General features: G+C 39.2%; 1 non-coding gene across 1 annotated transcript; it reads left to right on the top strand.

Annotated features, from left to right (window-relative positions):
• The first annotated feature begins 6,574 nt into the window (after positions 1–6,574).
• LOC141610056 (small nucleolar RNA R71) lies at positions 6,575–6,681 on the top strand. Its single transcript, XR_012527950.1, has one exon. It is a non-coding gene; the product is annotated as a small nucleolar RNA R71 (small nucleolar RNA).
• The last annotated feature ends 311 nt before the right edge of the window (positions 6,682–6,992 follow it).

Below are 6,992 nucleotides of genomic sequence, written 5' to 3'. Positions count from 1 at the left end.
ACTCCTCTTAAGATAAATGTTACATCCTCGTAACCTACTAATACTATATCCTTAGTTATATCTTCTCATTATTCTCATCATCATCACATGTCATAGATAACCACCTATACTCTAAACACTCGTCATGCATGTATCCAAGGCTCTCTTACTTAAACAATTCTCATACTTCAATTCACTCGTCACACCACCTAACCTATACCTCAAAATCTTTATCTTAACCCAAAACTTCAACTTTCCACATTACCGCAACATGACATATCTCTCTATATAAACTATATGAAACTCCCATCATTAAAAGCATAACTCACGATCCACACTTGCTACGTACACTCACACTAGATCCTCAAGTTCTTTCATTCATTACCGCAAGACTCATACATAACTTAACACGACACTTATTATTCAACACCCTACACTCACTGTCTCAACAAAGGATTATGAACCACCTGCATATATCAGATCATTACCACACATGTTCTACGAATCACTTGCCATTATCATGTCCACTAAAGCCTTATTTAGAACAAGATCAAAATTACTGTAACAACCTCTCACAATCGTGTCCCATCAATAGAACATCACTATACCATGACAACAACGAAAACATATACGACTCTATTTCATATCATACTATACCCTCATTCCCAACATAACCTGGTAAAGAAAACATCAATGATCAAGACGACTGTCTATCTGTCCAAACTGAACCTCACAGGAAACAACAACAAACGAAACAACAATCTATGTATATTTGGTATGTACTTTCGAAACTCGAATCATAATCATCCCGCCTACTCCATCACAACCGGTGACGGCATCACAACACCGCCACCAACAGCCACACCGCATTGCGAAAATACCCGCATCACCACACTGAATATCGTGCCCGGACCACCACCCGAGGCACCACAACCGCATCGATAGACATCACAACATACACAATCCCATAAGTACTGACTCAACATAACTTCTTGAACAAGAAAAACTTACTCAAATCCACTTTGCTAAACCACAAAGCAACATATTATATGGATAAACAGATAAGCATCCCATGAACATCATCTCTACCATTTCACGGAATACACATGTGTTATTATTACACATAAAATTATAACTAGCCATGTCCAATTAATCAAGTTATTACCTTTTTGGATATCATTCAATTAAATCACCGTGTCCAACATATATATTACAGAACATTCATAAAACAACTTTATAATTATCACACCATACCACTTCTTGTGAGGTCAGAACCTCACACAAACATTTACACATATCATAGACCCGTAATCACAACCAACTAGTCAATCCTGATCACGTAAGTTACCACTCAACATAGGTTACCTGTCGCCCGAGCTTAACTCGTATACACCTCATAACATATTCTCCCTTTCGCATATCCATCACCCTCTGCCAAATGTAGTCACACCATTAATACTCAACTACTAACAACCGCCTCATATAACCACATCTTATACTCTTTCATAACTGTACCTATCAATCTGGTCTCTGCAAAATCAACCTCTTTCGAATTGTTACCTTTCTAATATACCATTACCCTTAACCACTAGTCACAAACCATAACACTACCGCTGTCCGGGCATCAAACCTCTTACACTCATCTCTAAACATCACGACTTGTTTCCTATATTTGGTTGACATCCCAAATAATGAACATCCAATCCATTAACAAAATTACCTCAACATTCTTCCCAATACTATCCTTAATTGTATCGTCATCTAACTTTCCACCAAAAATCTCATATCGTGTAAATACTCCACCAACTCTTACTCCCTTAATTCCTCGAAACTCATTATTAATCATGTTGTCCTGAAGCTCCCATATAACCATTAACTTACTTACTCTTGATAGTATCATACATCTCGACGATTTCTTACTTTATGTCACATAACTCCGGTGAACTTTTTCTCAACTTACTTTTATCCTTCTTTTCTCGTTATACTCAAAAATACCATTAATAGCTCAGCTCCTTATTACTTCTATCTAACTCTTTAGTGCTCCGATTATCTTTTCATTGCTCCAAAACTCAAATCCCATTATTTCATATCGATATCATCTCACTCTTTCTTACCATAAATATTATCTTATTATGCCATTAATCACCCTTGCCTCTAGTTTATCCATAAAATCAACGTTCACTGTTCTAACAATTGCATCTCCTTTGTACCTCTCTAGAAATCAGAATTCCTTTTTATACCATTAATTGCCCAAGGAAATCATACAGTAGTTCCATCTCTTACTAAACCAAATCTCCCAAATCCACCTCGCGACATGTCTCCACAAAGTTCACTATATACTACTCTTCTCAACTCCTTTAAAACGCACTTTCACTACATATATCCTTACTCAACTCTATTTCTAACCATCTCCCTCCATAATTCTTTACACATCTCAAGCTGCCACTATCCGCATCCTTACTTTTCAATCTTTTTATTCTCACGTTCATTATACTCACATCATCCCTTGCCCATATTCTCTTACTTTTACATTACTCAACACACAATCATATCACTCATCCCGTCTCGCAAAATGTGCTCTATGCCTCAATAAACTATACCAATCTTCCTTTTCTTTTTCCACCATCTATCATAATCACATATAACTCATGTCCTCCCCACCGAACTCATATTCATCATAAGTGCCACTCTTTACATCATAAGATTGGGTAACTTACGCGTCAAGACCAACATACATGTAAAACAATGCATAAAGAAGCAAAATAACGCCTTTGAATTAAACATAATATGCAACGAAGTCAAAAGATAAGCATATGACCCAAAATAGGGGTCACTAGATCGAGTCTGAGAGCCACTCGATCGAGTAAGGGACTTACTCGATCGAGTAGGTCAAGATCAGAAGCACGTAAAACAAATCACCAGGGCTACTCGATCGAGTAACTAACGTACTCGATCGAGTGCCCCCTTACTCGATCGAGTACCGAGGATACTCGATCGAGTACCCCAATTCTCAAGACTGTCCGGGCCAGTAAAAAACAGTCATAACTCACTCATTTCTTGGTCGTTTTGGGCGTGTGACCTATCGTTAGAATCGTAAAAGGACAAGCTATCACCTCCAATTAGAATCACATCAAAATCATTTATGCATCTCAAGTTATAACAGTTTAAAGACAACCTCTTTATAATCGAAAAACACAACTACTTGATTTTACTTCCAAACAACTTAAACAACAACCAAGCAAACAAAACCAGTCCAAAACTCATAAAACCAGTATTCATAATCATATGTTACTATTTTCAAAAGCCAAACAACAACATTCATCATGCACATAACTTATCTAACTTGCCAATTATGACTTACCCACATGTTTTTATTCTATCACTTTTCGTAAACAAAATCACAAATACATGACATCAAGTCCCCTATTCGCATGTTACTACCACGATGATTCATCTTTTCCACTAATTCATCCATCATACCACATATTTATCCACCATATTCGTTCAACATATTCACCCAACACATGTTCAATTCACACTCCCAACTTTCTGTACTCTTACTCAAAACGACAACACCAACATGTATACTTACGCATCGCTTTATATATATATAAACAGAACACTTTTCCTTACATAATTATAACATGCCAAATTACATGTATCAATCATTATACTTTCATGCTTTACAATCAACCAACATACAATTCACGCCATCATGATCAATTCATGCAACATACTACTACATAGATACACACAACACACAATATGCACATAACGATCCCGACACATATCCCATGGTGACCGGTTCAAAATTGTAGGGCGAGTTCGCGACTTTAGGACGTCTCCCAAGTCTTTGCATTAGCTCCTACAACCTTTACCCCGGGTTCATTTTAATTGACTCCCTAGATTCATTAGATTCATTGGTTACAGGTTTCAGGATCGTCGCTCTGATACCATTTGTAACACCCCCATACTCCAAGTGCCTTACCAGGACCACTCAGGTATAAGGATGCCACCATCTCGGTTACCCGAGGCATGATAATCATAAGACAATGAAGAAACATACTTTATTGAATAAGTTTAAGTGATTACATTACAAAACCAACTGTAAGCAAAATACAATTGTTCTCAAACTATAAACCAACTGAAAGGAACTGTCCTAACAAACACAGCGGAAGACTAAAGACTCTGATATGTGTTGACTCCATCCCCAGCTAGATCCCACGCGTATCCAAGATATACCTGCCAAGCAACTGCTCACCACCCCCGAATGGATCACCACAGTTTTTAAAACATTTAAACGGGGTCAGTACTAATCACACAATTAACATACATGTCACAATAAGATAAGCGCATGACTTAACGTCACACATACACAACCAACCCAACTCCAATCATCTCAATCATCGATCGTCCTTTGGACCGGACCCCGCCCGGTGGGGGACCGCAGCCGTTCCCACCTAAGCCCCGCTCATCATACCGAGCGATAACCCTGTCCCATTAATGTGCACATCCCCTTCCGTGGCGGGTTCCACGAAGGGCGAAACTAGGGCGTGAGATCACTCCCGCAAGTGACCCCACTCAGCCGAGAACGCATCTCGAGAACCATCAACAAACACAACCACAATCACAATCACAATCACAATCATCATATCAAACAACTAACTACAGCACATCACCAATATCCCATTATGGGACTAATACTGAGTAGGAAATCCTACCTGGAAAGCAACACAATCATCAGACGATCTAGCAGCTGTCTCAAAACCTCTCCTTTACAAATCCTTCTCCTATCACATAATCACATAATCACAATCTAACCTTAACAAATCATAAAAACCCCCAATCCCAAAATTAGGGTTTAACCAAATCAAAGGAAAGACAATAAAAAGGGTACATAGATCTTACCCTCGACGCAAGGAACTCAACGATATAAACAACGACAAGAACCGACCGTCTGAACTCCGGGAATTGCTAAGAATGCGATTAGGAAGATGAACTTGTTGCTTTCTCTCTTAAACAGGGTTTTAGGTTTTGTAAAAGTGATTTAGAAACAATGACGGAAGGTTATAAATCTTAATCGCATAATTAACAAAACCCGAGAAAAACTCCCCGTAAAACCGGCTACTCGATCGAGTACCCAAGGCTACTCGATCGAGTACCCCCTTACTCGATCGAGTACCCTAGTTACTCGATCGAGTACCCAACAGGTCAGAAACTATTTTATTTCGCAAAACTCCCTTACTCGACAGAGTAAGGCCTACTCTATAGAGTACCCCAAGACTCATAAATACGGAGTATTACACCCGGATCCATTAACTTTGGAGGTGAACTCCCTTGAAGTATTGCACTACTCACCTTAGTGAAGGCGATAGTCTCAAGTTTCCGGATCGACTTCTTCTTTGTGAGGATATCTTTCATGTATTTCGCATAAGCCGGCACGTGATTTATTAATTCCGTGAAAGGAATTGAGACTTCCAAATTCTTCACAATTTCCATGAACTTTCCAAGTTGATCATCAAATTTGGGCTTGGCTTGACGACTTGGAAAAGGAAGTCTAATCACAATGGGCTCCTTCTCCTTGACCTTGTCTTCATTTTTCTTTGAACTTTCTTCTTTTGATGATTCTCCATCTTTGGAGCTTTGCACAATTTCTTCCTTTTCACTAGCTTCCACAACTTCATCCTCAACTTGCTTCTTCGGTGCTTCATACCTTGTACCACTTCTCAAGTGAATGGCACTAACTGTTTCATGTCTAGGGGGATTACTTTGAGGTGGTAATTGCCCTTTTTGTCTTTGTGAGCTTGAAGATGCTAGTTGAGTCAATTGTGTTTCCAACATCTTGGTGTGAGCTAGGATGTTGTTGATGGTGGTTTCCTTTGCTTGGCTATCTTTTTGCATTTGAGTGAAAAATTCTTGTTGATTCTTTTGCATTTGGAGGACCGCTTTTTGGACATTAAAACCTTGATCATTTTGGTGATTGTATGGATTTTGATTTTGGTAACCTTGGTTTTGATTGTAAAAGGGTCTTTGATTTTGGTTTCTCATGGGTGGTGGAGTGTATGTTGTTTGAGGGTTTTGAACATTTTGGCTTTTGTATGAGAGATTTGGATGGAATTTGGTGTTTTCATTGTAAAAGTTGGAATAAGGGGTACCACTCTTGTATGCTTGGAAAGCATTCACTTGTTCATTTGTTCCCCTACATTCACCTTGGTCATGTCCCAAAGTTCCACAATTCTCACATATCCCACTTGGGATTGATGAGGATGCCGTCATGGCATTAACATGATGCTTTGATGATTTTGAGTTTTCTTCAAGTCTAGCCATAGCTTGTTCAAACTTCAAGTTGATTGTGTCAATGTGAGCACTAAGTTGAGCACCCAATTGAGTAACGGAGTCCACTTCATGCTTTCCTCCTCTAGTAGCCTTGCGAGGTCTACTATATTGGGAGTTATGGACCGCCATTTCCTCAATCTTGTTCCATGTTTGATTGTCATCAACTTCGGTGAACATTCCATTTGATCCCATATTGAGAATGTTCCTAGAATCTTCATATAAACCGTTCCAAAATTGTTGTACCAAAAATCATTCGATAAGTCCATGGTGAGGACATGAGCGACAAATTCCCTTAAACCGCTCCCAAGCTTCATACAAAGATTCTTCATCCCTTTGCTTAAAACCCGTGATTTGAGCTCTTAGCATGTTAGTCTTCTCCGGTGGGTAGAATTTTTTGTAGAAAGCTAGAGCCAACTTCTTCCAAGAATTTATTCCGAGGGTGGCCTTATCAAGGCCCTTCAACCATTGCTTCGCGGTGCCGATTAGAGAAAAAGGAAATAAGACCCATCTAATTTGGTCTTGAGTCACGCCCGTTTGAGAGATTGCATCACAATAGTCGCAAAAGGTTTCCATATGAGAATGAGGGTCTTCACTAGGCATCCCCCCAAATTGGCTCCTCTCAACTAATTGGATGAAGGCGGACTTGGAAATAAAATTTCCGGTTAGATGTTGCGGTG

The sequence above is a fragment of the Silene latifolia genome, chromosome 10 (assembly GCF_048544455.1).
Source record: "Silene latifolia isolate original U9 population chromosome 10, ASM4854445v1, whole genome shotgun sequence".
In the NCBI taxonomy this organism is placed as follows: Eukaryota; Viridiplantae; Streptophyta; class Magnoliopsida; order Caryophyllales; family Caryophyllaceae; genus Silene; species Silene latifolia.
The sequence above is the reverse complement of the archived record's forward strand: the minus strand, read 5'-3'. Positions and strand labels throughout refer to the sequence as shown.